This window comes from Macrosteles quadrilineatus, unplaced genomic scaffold (assembly GCF_028750875.1).
Source record: "Macrosteles quadrilineatus isolate MER2022 unplaced genomic scaffold, UCM_ALF_1.0 Scaffold_8__2_contigs__length_117827958, whole genome shotgun sequence".
Classification (NCBI taxonomy): Eukaryota; Metazoa; Arthropoda; class Insecta; order Hemiptera; family Cicadellidae; genus Macrosteles; species Macrosteles quadrilineatus.
This window is the reverse complement of record NW_026542601.1, coordinates 107135558-107149547: the sequence shown is the minus strand read 5'-3', so window position 1 is coordinate 107149547 and position 13990 is coordinate 107135558. Positions and strand designations below refer to the sequence as shown.

General features: G+C 31.4%; 1 protein-coding gene across 3 annotated transcripts in view; it reads right to left on the bottom strand.

Annotated features, from left to right (window-relative positions):
- Positions 1-13990, bottom strand: part of LOC128999703 (neuroligin-1-like) — a 231835-nt gene that overhangs the window by 85540 nt on the left and 132305 nt on the right. The gene's annotated exons all lie outside the window — the stretch shown is intronic.

Here is a 13990-nt window from a genome sequence, read left to right as displayed (position 1 = left end):
TATAAAAGTAAAACATGCATATAAGGTAAAAAAATTGAAATTCAATCGTAAGTTCACATAAATATATCGTTTATAGATGTATTTTTGTTGTAAGTATAGGAAGGACAACATTCTGTTGATCATGTTTTATTGACACCAGTAGACAAATTGGGAAACGCAAAACATACTTTTACTGTTAACCTGATCCCCTTTAGTAACATCAAATAATGTTGCACTTAAGCCCTTAACCTGCTAACAAGGATAAAATAAAAAAGTATTTTTTTTTGCCTAAACGTCAAAGGTAATATAACATAAAAAGTTAATTGTGATAAATATTAAACAGAATTATCAAAATGTAGAAGATAATGTTGCAGAAAAATCTACGTGTGTGTTAAAAGTGTGGCAGAGGTGAGAAACAATTAAAAGATCCTAATCTCTGGGTGGTAAAGTTATAATTAATTGCCCAAAGTTGTCAACAACTTAGTCCTGACTGATAACAAGCGAGATATCACAGCAGGGGCAAAACTTTGTAAACTGTTTATGTATATAGTTTTATCGTACGTCTTACTCAAGATGTGTAGTTTTAGAAACATTTAACTATGTGTGGTCTATCATGTGTGGTCTATCCTACTCAAATTTGCAAAAAGATGCAGTTTGAGTGCTGTGGTTAAAATTTTGTTTGAAGCTTTTGTAGCTAACAAAAATACTAAAATATTTTGTTAAAATAAAGATATTAAGGTAATAGTATTTCATTTGTACTTTAGCTATATCATATATTTTATTAGGTTGACAGAAAATATTACGTAAAGCTATCCGAGTGTTGATATGAATTTTCATATAAAATGTTATAATTTCACCACTTTTTTAATTTCAAAATAATCTTATGTGAAATATTTAATTAATTGCAAATTTATGTTACATGATAGCTTGCAGGATTGTAGTTCATAAGCTGTGACCGTTTTTCCAACGGTTTTTGGCTAAGGGATAAATCATAAAAAATAACAGTTTGGATGTAAAATTTAGCTGATATATTAACTGTAATCTTATATTTATTTCATTTACTTTGAATCCAATCCAATCAATTTTTAATATAGTATGAGAAAATATAAAATAAATCTGTACATTAATAACTTTCTGGACATACTTTGTTAATTTACATATGGTTGACTCTTTGACATCCTATTATCAAATAACTTCTTGATCAGCATTGTACGTGTTATTAAATTTACGGAAAGTAAATAAAAGAAACGTCTTATAACACTTAAAACATATATTTACGCTTATACTGTTACTCACAAGACGGTAAATATACAAAAACGATGGTAAGTGGTGATCGATTTCGATTGGACACTCCAATCATCATCAGACCCAATAGGCGAATGACAAGAATCTTGAATGGCGTCCCTACTTATACCCTATTGGCTACCGGAAGCACCGGCCAATACATTTTTATAAGTACAACTGGAATCAAAATGTATTTGTTCATTAATCAACTTATTTCTAATTCTAATTTCTAATTTCTAATTTCTAATTTCTTAATTCTATCCTATTATCATAATGTAAAACCTATATAATGAACCAAATCTAATGATTTCTAAATTGAGTATTAAATAAAATATTCAAAGAATATAATTATAGTAATTAATGATTAAGAATTGTTTATGTTTAATAAGGTATAATTTGGAGTTCAAAGCAATACCAAATAGTGTTAGTTATTATAAAGGGAAAAAGTATAAACAAGTGTACTATATATTATACTTTTAAAGTAACATTTTAAAAAGTTTTTCAAATTCAGCAGATATGCTATGAATTTCTAAACACTAAATATTTACTAACTTTTTAGGGAGAAGAAGAAAAATGCTTATACTTACAATCGTGACCGACCTGTACATTCAACACCTGTAAATTCAGTTGTACAGACTCGTATTGTTCAACTTTACTAATCTACCCACACCATGGTTTGTTTCACTTACTTGTTCAAGCTACAACGACAAGGCACTCCGAGGTCGCACTGTTAAATATCACAGTTCCTTTATCTCCTAACCCTATCACGGTCAATGTGAGGAGAAAACGCTCAACGTTACGTTATTCTTATTCTTATTCTAAATAACTGTAACACACAGGCTCAACTGTTCTTGCAAGGACCATCAAGGATCATCATCAGGATGACTGTGTCAACCTATAGCAGTCATAATTATTGATTGCTAGGGATCTTTACCGCTGCGGACAGCGGAAGAAAGTGTGTTCCGCGTCGTCGAACGTATCCGAGTAGATTCAATCGTTTGACAGGTCTTTGACCGTCCCAAACTGGTACAACAATAAACATTTGTCAGAAACGGGGTACGGTAATAATACACCACTCCTATTATGTACTGCTTTACCGATGTTAACGTCACAATTTGCGGTGAAGCGACATTAAAGATCCTGATGCGTCCATAATCTACCAATAATGTGTTTATAATGTTACTGAACCACCCAACTACATCACTGGTTTTACAGTTTTCTAAACCGTTACTCGTAAGGAAACCTTTAAACAACAAACACAATTGAAAATGTGTAAATTATTTACGGCCAAAACAGGATAAATTTGAATCTCAAATTAGACAAGTATGTATGAAAAATTTGCCAATGTTGATTGTTGAATTAAAATATATGCAACACGTTTAAGCAAATGCGTGTAGTATAATAGAATCCATACTATTATAAGGAAGATGTGGTGTCCGTGTATTTGTTTGTATGAGATAATCCCAAAAACTACTGAACCGACTGGGCTCAAATTGCACACAAATGAAGCTACAGTTCCGAGGATACATATAGAACTATTCCCGCTTCGATATTGTCCTAGGGCTCTGCCCCGTGGGCTTTAAAAATTTGAGGTGAGATATTTAAAAATAAATATTGATTGATAATATCAATTTGCATGTTAATCTTATGAGTAGCCTATTCATATTTAAAGAAATTAAGGAATTTGGTCAGCCGTTTCAACTGCACAAGTTGGTTATATGATATTAAATAGCATTAAAAATTTATAAGGCTTACCAACAGGGTGCAGCACTATTTTGTTTTTTGCATTTATGACCACAGCTAATTTGAACCAACAAGCAACAAAAAGTTGTGGTACACAATGAGAACTTTACTTTTTCCCATGGTTTAGGTGGAGTGGTAGAACATTAGGGCTGTGTGCTACACTATTGGATACCCTATGAATCAAAATTTTCTTAAAACATGTCCTCTCCTATAACTGCAATAAGCGTTTATACTTATATGCCAACCCCGTACGAACGACGGGTACTCCGCTAGTAAATAAATATAGTAGGTAACCTAATCTATATTGTGTATACAACACCTAATCCCGTTAAAAAGGGGAAAAGCTGTAATATATAGTAAAATGTCAATATTTATGTATATGGATGAAAACCAAGCGAAAAATTAAAAACTTTGTTTTACTTTTAAACGACTAAAAGTGTTGAGGTATTTAGTAAGCAATTACGATGGGTAATGTGTTTAATATGAACACATTTATGTGTGTTGAGCTGGGAAACACCAACCCTTAGGATGAGGTATCAGTGTTTGCTTGCTTAAACAAACACATTTACTGAGAATCAAGTTTGTCTTTGATCCGTTATTAGAACGAACCTGAAAAGCTGGTTTGGAATTGATTAGATCATTGTTTTAGACAATTCTTATGCTATTTATTTTTAAAATGCGTAGGGTGTGTTAAAAAACTGCAGTTAAAGTGGAAGGCATTGTATACATAGCTATTCCATACAACTAACGTAAATATATTTTATTACGATACATTTTACATTTTTTATGTGATGGGCTTATTTCTTGTCGTTTCACACTTACTGTAGGCTATATTATATTTATTAAATTGTAACAATGTTTACGAAAGTAAATTTAAAAATATTTGAAATTATATAGCAACTGTAAAAGCTAAATATATATATATATTTTTTTTATAGTTTAACATTGTACAGGTGATTTCACTGGTAGTTGACGAGTTACGATTGGAGTCATTAACATTCATAATGTTAATTAATGTAAAATATTTTATTAATAGTATATACAAAATATTAACGATGTTTTATTTATTCAAAATGAAAAATTCAAGGAACAACGTACAAAATCGCTCGTTTGTTTGACATGAACCTCTCAAATGCCTTATCACGATTTACAACTTCATTACAACATCCGCTAGACCGATTAACACCGTATTTCAAGTCTAGTGACCGTATTATTGCTATTACAGTAATCGGCTCTGTTTGAAAATCAATGAGTTTATTTGTAATTCATATTTTTTTACTGAACGACATATAAATGATAATAACGTGACGTCAATAATATACCACTAAACATTCGTATTTTTTGTTTGTTTGATTGTTTCAAACAAGAGTTTATACTAATTACATTCATTGTATATATTCCAATGCGGTTCTCAAATATCTGCTTCATAGAATTAAAAAGTTGAATGTTCTACTTTCATGGACGCATTATGTTTTCTTAAAAATAGAAGTCCCCTTCGCTGCTAGCCTTTAAAAAAAAATTATATTATTATATCCATACAGATTTTACCATACTGTTTATTGTTTCATAATAGGCATATTTTTATTTAAATTCTGTGGTAAGCTATGAGCGAACTGTATGATTGTTACGATATGTTTCTGTTAATCTACAACTAATCTTGGTTCATTGATTAAGATACTTAATAACCCACTGATTAAAGCTACCTGAAAACAATACATAAGGAAAAAATATATTAGGGATTATTAGTATTGTTTGATTGTATTGTTATTTAAAAGCCTACCTCTATGATTCGAGGTTTTAACTGGTATGGCAAACGAATTATTACGTTATTCTTAATTATCGTTATAAAAAATTATAACGAAATAATATAAAGCTGTGAAATATTACTGTAAAATAGGTATCAAGGCTATTAACTATAGTTCATTCGTCTAAACACTAAAACGATTAGTGTAATGGGTTGATAAAATAAAGCAAGATTGAAAACGCATATTGATTATTATTTTTCAACTAAAAATGTGTTTTGAGTTGTATTCCACACATTGTTTATTGATTATTTTCATGATGACTTAATTTATAGTAAATAAAACATTACAACTTCATAATATTCTATTAAAAACTCTTTTTAATTTTAATATTTACTTAATCCATACATCAGTTTAACCATGAATTCAGTGTTGGTATTATACAAAAAAAAATTTACGTACACATATAAATATCTGACAGTATAAACATAAATGTATAAATATCATCGCTATGCTGTGGAATTTTTCATATATTCAGAACATTTTATTTACTTCAAAAAGCCGATAAAGTTGAACTCGACGTGTATTAATACAATTAAAAAGCACAACTTGGTAAAACGAAACTTGACTTTAATCAAGTAAAAACTTACAACAAAAGTAAACAATCTTGTTATTTGTAACATATGGTAATAAATGTTGTGAATTCGATACAGACCAAAAACACGAACACTTCAGAACTTTTTAAGATGAAGGCGTCTATAAACCTAACTCCAGGTTAATGGAAAAGCAACCTTCTTGTAATGTGTAAAATGCTTCTGCGCTTAGGAGACGAGCACTTGGAACAGGCGGATAGTTGAATTGATTTCCCTGGAGCTCCATTGTCTGTATTAGTTTTCACTGAGCTTTCCTTATAAAATACTGCAAATTGAGCTATTTTCGGTGTTACTTTTTTGTGGGAATGAGGTTAAAATGAGTTTAAGCTCACAGAGAGTTTCAATACCTAAAATGGATGGCTAAATAATCCCGATATCATAGGACACTAGCCTCTTCAGACTAGGTCTTATGCCACTAGGACTTTATTTTTATTTTTTTTATTTTTTAGGTTAAGGCCGATCGAAATTGACCTTCTAAGTCCGAAGTATGGCTTCGGCGAACTGCTTGACACAGTTCTAGGTGCATAGCTGCAGCAATGTTGTCGGGAGTGATGTGGACGCCGATCTCAGATATCAAAGTGGGTCGGTGAAATTGCCACATGTCACAAAAGAAGGTGCGCTCAACCATGTCTACAATGCCAGAACAGTACGTACAGTTCGAGCTGGAAGCCTTCCATATTCCACGCAAAAATGCCTGGAAGTGCCTGTCGTCTGACAAAAACTTGTTCACGACATGGGAATGAGACAGGTGATCTAACTTCCCCTCGACTATTTGATCTGCTTGCGGTCGAAACTTCATCTGGTGACATGAAAGCATTATTGAGCTTTCAACTCCCTTTTTACATGATAATCTTTTATTTTGACTCTGTAACATGGTTTAGTTTTAAATATAAATTTTAGAAATAATTTTTATGTAAAGATTTGAAATTAAAGTTTTATATTGACAATAGACAGGAGTAGCCTGCAGTAGAAAGACATCTTGATAAGAAAGCTTTGGAAACTTCCTTATCGCCTGGTCCAGTGCAAGTGCTGGCCCGAGTAGGGGTAGAAGGATCCAGAACTGAGATATGTTTTATAAGGGAGCTGCTTCCATGTGGGATTGTCAGTTCAAGAGTGTAAATGTACAGTGTCCAGACCTAGGATGAATTTTATTAGCAACCTACTCAATAAGTAGTAAGTTTATTTTATTTTTGATGTTATTTCAATTCTCTGCTAATTATTGTAATAACAAGAAAGATCATAGATGTTTGCTTATTAAATATTTAAACTTAGCTTTAGATTAGTAAAATATGTAAACATAAAATGCACCATTTTAATCTTTTAGAATTTATTTAAAAGAGTTAAATTTGGCCATTTGAACAATAAATGTTAATAATTAAAGTAAAGTTTTTTAAAGTTTCTAGAAAAGTTTAGCAATTGTAAATTTTAATTTTAAAGAATTTTAATTCAATTGTTTAGCTTTTTAATTTAAAGAAGTTTGAAACGTTAAAAGAAATATGTATTTGTATTGTATACAGATAAGCTAGGAAAGGCTTTGTTTGTTCACAGTTCTCAAGTGTGTACCAGGAATTAATTGTTTTAAAATGGCCAGTAAAAATATTAGCCGAATGTTTTAAATTTGTAGATTTTTTATATAAAAAAGGTTTGGGTATAAGTTGTCTAAAGGTATTAAAATTAAATATGAGGTTGAATGGTACTATAAGCCATAACAAAATTTAAATTATATACAGTAAACAAGCTGTACCCGCGGGCTTTGCCCCGTTTAACTTCTTAATTTTCAAGATGAGCTCGTTTGCATGGCTCAATCACGTCCTGGTTGAAGTTCGTTCGCTACGCTCACTCACCTTTAGGTTTTGGAGCTCGTTCGCTGCGCTCACTTGCCTTCAGATTAGCTCGTTCGCTACGCTAACTCGCCTTCAGGTTGAAGTTCGTTCGCTACGCTCACTCACCTTTTGGTTGCGAATTAGCTGTTGTCATAAATAAAATAAATAAAAAAAATAGAGCTCCACCCTGTTGGTAATCATTGTAACTTTAATGCTATTGAACATCATAGAACAGAACCAACTTGTTTAATTGAAACAGCTGATAAGATTCATTAATTACATTTAAATATGAAAAATCATAACCATAAGGTTAACATGGGAAACTCTAGAGCCACTGGGGCGGAGCCCGAGAGTCCGATCAGAATAAAAACAACTTAGTTTTCCTATTTAATGCCTAAAGAATCGGTGTACCAAATTTCAGCCTTCTAGGTAAATGGGAAGTGGGAGAATTAGTGATGAGTGAGTGAGTGAGTGAGTGAGTCAGTCAGTGAGGGCTTTGCCTTTTATATATTTAGATAAGCTGGAACCAATAAAAAATCTAAATCGCAAATATCCTTACACCCGTTTTCATAGCTAGTAGGTCAAACCACAGATTTTGTTTATCCTAGATTCATTTGACATTAAGCTGCAATAATGTTATAACTACTTAATACTCATTTTTCACGAATTCGTAATTAATAAGGAGACAAATATAGTAATTGAATCAAAAAGATAAACATGAGCAACGTGATGAATTAAGCACAATAGATTGTTCCATGAAAGAATTTACACTTTCACGAGAAGAAAATATTGTTTTTGAGAGACAGAAATCCTTTAACAGATCGCCCGCAGCTGTGCTTGATTTGGTAGAGGGACTGTTTTCATCGGAAAGTCACCAATATTTCTTTACACTGCTACACAATTTATAGCTCATAATTGCAAACTAGCAGTGAAATACAAAGCTATATTTACATACATTTGTGTATGTAAACAATATCACATTTTGACCAACTCTTTCTATCACTTTTCATTTTATTTAAGTTATCAATGTTTCGAAGTTTGTTGTTTTGGTTCAAACTATAGGCCTACTAAACTTAAATTTAGGTATGTAGTAATTTATGGTGAAGTTATACATTGTACTGCCCCTATAGTAAACGTATTATTGTTTTTTCAAACATTAAAATAAGTCTAAAATGTAAAACAGACTATACAAAATACTTATACTTTACAAGAGGGTTCAATAAGCCATACTAATGTCATAACAGTACTATTTTTCAACACTAAGTGTTGTCATTGTCAAGCTATTTATAGTTTTATTTTTTTATAATTTTTACAGTTTATAATGGTCATATAGATTTCACCGAACAACCTAAGATGGAATTAGGAGTGTTTCTTGCAAAAGTTGCTTTATGTTTTAAATGGCTGGTTACCCAGTTGTTAAAGTCCAAAAGTGTAAGAATACTAAAACTTTTCCTTTTTCCAAATATTTTTGTTTCAATTTCCTCCATCATTTTCAATTCTAAATCATTTCTCAAACTATATCCTGTCTGAATCTTAGAGACTGTTATACAATAAAAAATAGGTTTTCCAGCCTTTAGATAGCTTTTTATCAGTGAAGGTAAAAAATGAATATTATTATTGAATATTCATTCCAAAACTACATTTATAATATGATGTTATATAAATCTGAAGGTTTTAATGTATTATTTTTTAATCATCCTAGGTTTTAGTTTATTGAGCAGTATAACGATTACGATTTCATCATACCTGGAATCTTTGAAGCTGTGTATAGTGTAAATCAACCTGCAACTAGTATACGGACTAAAACGTTTATCCCTACATGTTTGTTAAGGGATGTAGAAGTAGAAAATAAGTCTCGAAAAATATTTTAGCTTTTGTACGGCATAAGATAAGTTTGTATCATTTGTATGAACATGACACCATAAAAATAACAGAGCGTAAAATGAAAGACCCTCCTCTCTAGAGCAAGGTACATTAGGGTCTATTTACTTTGATAGCAGAAAGGAAAGCCTGTTAAAACTTCGGACAAGAATGTGTTTCACTAAGTAATATTTCTGAACATATTATCGCAATAATGTGCTGAAATTTACATTCAAAATCTAGCTTAATACTTTAGGCGTATACTAATATATTTAATTTCGGTAAATATGTTGTTGATACAGATACTAACATTTTCTAACAAACATGCGAACGCTGTAAATGGCGATTGGTGGTATCAACCAAGTAGGCCCAAACTACTACGGCATACTTTACAAAGCATTTGTAGACTAGAACAGGAGGTGAAGATAATTTTACAGGGCTATTTGGAAAAGCTAAAAGATACTTCATCTTTAGTTGCCCCTGATCATACAAGACTGCAGGGGATGTGTTCATATGTTGGTTTGATTGTCACGTTGCTTATCTAGTACCTAGTCGTGTGAGGTTATGACCGCGTTTGGTATTATCGTCCTGATCAGTGAAAATATAAAATATATTCTCTTATAATGACTGTAATTTTCTCATCAATACATAACACCTTAACACAGCAACCTAATCGATAGTTCCTTCCTTAAGTGCTCTACATTACTGAATTGCTAATAGTATTTCTTGCTTATGTATTTGTTGTAACTTTCACATAATTATATAAAGAATAACACTGACCAATGAGAATAGATTTAAAAATGTAAAACAATATTGCAAAGAAGCCTAGGTTAAGCTTTATTACTATGAAATTTGTTGCTAAGTTTTTCATAAATTTGTTTATTAACTGTTATTTAACGTTTTAGTTTTTTTTTTATTATTACCCATGTATTTTTTCAGGTTTTCCAATATCATACTTTCTAATTTATTTGTAAAAAACAGGTCTAGAATAGAAAAACTGCGATTATTTATACCATCCAACATTGACAATTTGTTAGATTGCTTCGTTATTCATAAATTTTTATTACAATGACGAATGACAACATTCTAAGTAGACAATAGCCAGAATAGACAAATCAAACTAGAGGTATTTGCCATGCCTACCCATGCTGTTTGGCTACTAAGCTAATCTAGCTTTGAGGAGTTATTTAATATAATAAATGTTCAAATATTTTTAAAAATGTATTTTACCTTACCATTATTTATTAGGTTATGATAAATTATGTTTTTCTCCCTAATAGTAAATTACCGTATATACCACATAAATTTCAATACAAAAAAGGACAACACTGTAGAAAACCTAAAGCTAAAAATACTAATCCAATCCACAAGTTTGACATTGTAAATATGATTGGACTGGCGCTGGACAAGCTACGATGCAAATCAGATACAGCTGAGTGACAGGTGTAATGACTTATGACTTCAACGTAATTCTATTCCGTTTGTTTTGTTTTACAAATGTTCAACATTTCTTTTTATTTACTATGTATTTGTGTGAAATTGCATATCAAATACTTAGAACATCAACAAATTTGAAAACAATTGTTGGTTAGGGCTACCTATTTTTGGTAAATTACTATATGTTATTCACTATAATAATTGTAAGCCTTATAAAACAAGTCTATAACAATTGTTATCAATGGAATAACGAATTTTACTGATATTACGTTCTCACTATAGTTAACTGTCGTAACAAAAAGTGTCGTTAAGTTTTTAACATTTAATTTGGAACATTAGAAAACAACATCCTGCAAAAGTTACAAATCTGCGTTATCACCGAACAACGTCAGCTACAAAACGGTTCGCTAAAAACCAATTCTGGCTCTCGCGCGTGCCTTGCATCCTAATTGGTTTACGTCACTGGTTTGGTGATAAATGTGATTATTGTATCCAGAATGAAGACCGTGGTTATCGATTAAAAGTTTGCAATTTCATGAATTCTTAAAGCCATCCTTTAACTTGAGAAATCAATATTGAGAATTTGAGTAGGATTGAAAATAAATATTTGAGCGAATTTCCCTTGAGGAACAAAATCATATAGTATATTACCATAGGTCTCATTGTAACATTCGCTTCTCACTTACCTCCATAGTTATAGGTAGCTTTAGCTCCATAGGTAGCTAAAGTTATTTTAATAGATTTATGTTAAAATAAAATCAGGCAAATGGGCATTCGTTTCGTCTGCAGGTTTGCTGCGGCGGGGTTATTTATAAAGGTATCATATGAACGAAACATGAAAGTGTTTTAATCTTCAAAATAGAAAAAAATCCATTAGAAGAGCAAATGTAGATTATTGCTATTATTTACCAACAGTATATAACATTTACAGTACCGGTAGTTAAAGGGTTTCAATTTAGACATCTTATATTGACACAAACTGCTGACTATTCTAGTGAACAATTCAGTTCGTACTGATTAGATGACGAAGTTAAACCAATCTCCCTTGCGTCCTAATCAATCTTTCTGCATCATTCGCCACGATTCGTCCAAGCTACACTTTTTTGGACTGCTTTACCTTACTTTCTACTTTGAATACTATTCAAAAACTCATGGCAAAGTATGGTTTATTTTATAGACTTTTAATTAATTAATTATTATGTATATTATTTTCGTATCTCTAATTTGCATTCTAGAACGATGATTTTTAGCCTGAAACCGTTATAACACATTACTTCAGGTTAAATATTGATGTCAGGGCATTATTACTCCCCCTTAAAGACCAAAATGACCTTAAGTGGCTCACTACCCGTTAACGTTTACATACAGTAGTTAAAAATAAAATTTTATTTGTCCCCTTTTTAATTAAATCAGGTTCTCTTTGGAGTAACTAAGAAAATAATTTGGTTTGTTGTCAAAATTAATCAAAACTACAACCAAATGTACTACAACTTTACAACTACAACTATAAACATACCAAAGTGTCATATACAAAATTAATTTAATGGCAAAAACTGTTTTCACCATTGTGATATTTATTTAACATAGCATTAAAGCATAGAACATTATTTTGTAGATTATAACTTTAAAATGTGCATGCACAAGTTTGTATATAGAAAACAATTAAGTGATACTAATCTTTGCGTAGTAAAGTTATAATTAATTGCCCAAAGTTGTCAACAACTTAGCCGTGACCGATAACAAGCCAGATAATACAGCGGGGGCTCTACTGTATTGGACTATTTTAGTCCACAGTATTCTCAACGATAAAATATTTCTATAATTAAATATATGAGTCGTAACTTTTGATCTATGAGTAAAATTAATGTGGTCATAACCACTTTAACATGTTAATCATATCATTTATACATGAGGAATTACATATAGCATTGCCTCCTCAATACAAGGCCGTGGCGAGACACAAGTGGCAACACCGCAGATCCGTCCAACCGACGACTGTTGCACTAATTCGTGATGGAGCTTCTCCGCAATGTTTACACGTTTGTTATTCCTGTTATTATCATGACAATATGGAGGCCTGTGCGACGTTCCCACACACCAACACCACAGCCTTGTACAGAAGGAGGCTATAGATACATGATAACAAACAATTTAATTACGTTCTAACTACAACGTTGGGACCACTTCTTTTCGACTAAGTATCAATAATTATAGTTTTTATTATCAATATTCAGCATGTAATGCTTACCCAATTTGTAAATAAGACACAATATTTGAACATAAAAGACATAAATTTATAATGAAATAGCCTGTTATGAAATGATAAGGTACATGGGACTAGTTGAAAATCAGTTTTGCATGGAAAGATAAATTAGTGTGAAAGTATTGGATGAGCGATTACTGAGAGTAATGTGTTTAATATGAACACATTTATGTGTGATGAGCTGGGAAACACCAACCCTCACGATGAGGTATCAGTGTTTGCTTGCTTAAACAAACACATTTACTGAGAATCAAGTTTGTCTTTGATCATCAAGTCTTTGAACTAACCTGTAAAGCTTGTGTAAACTGTCAGAGATCTCATAGGTTCAGAGAACCCTGGTATTTTGTGTAGGTAAGCGTTCAAGGGTGTTTTTACTGTGTTCAAACACTTAATGTTCTTGAAACTTAGTTTTAGTGATTGGCTGTAAATAAAGATGATTAATATATTTGTTGCATTTTATTATCCAATAATTTCATATATTTAAAAACTTTTGCAAAACTTATAACTTGACCATACTACTAGACCGAATAAACGCGAACTGTACCAGAATAAAAGTTATCAGTCCTGTATTTGCAGGTTTTATTTGTCTTTTGAGAATATTTATGTTAATTGGAATGAAAATTGGATATTCAACTTTTCTTATGGCTATTTAACACGGGGCTAGTTCTATATTTATATAGATGAGCATGCTTATTGAAAACATTTCTTCCCAACTCCTGTGAATCGCAGGAAAAATTTACGCCTACTGTTAGAAAAGTATTTGGCAGTAGATGTGCAGAATCCCTTTGTAAATTAGAATAGGCTCAATAATAAGCACAAAAAATTTGTTTAAAATTTTTAAAAATTAACATGGACCTTTGCCATGTTGGCGATGAAATAACGACAATGTTTAATTGGAAATCAAAACAAATTGAAGAAATTCCAATCACATGTTTTATTTGTGGGATGAAAATGGAGAAGTTCGCATACATACTTTTAATCGAGTTTTCGACCACAGGTAGAACTCTAGTTATAAAACTAAACACATTTATTTAGTGTCTCATGTTACTTATTAATTTATTAATTTTAAAATATTTTTTTGTTTAGTCAAAGACAATTAAGCGTGTACTAACATCTAAATCACTCGTTTGTTTGGCATCGGCCTCTCAAATGCCTTATCACGATTTACAACTTCATTACAACATCCGCTGGACCGATTGAGCCCGT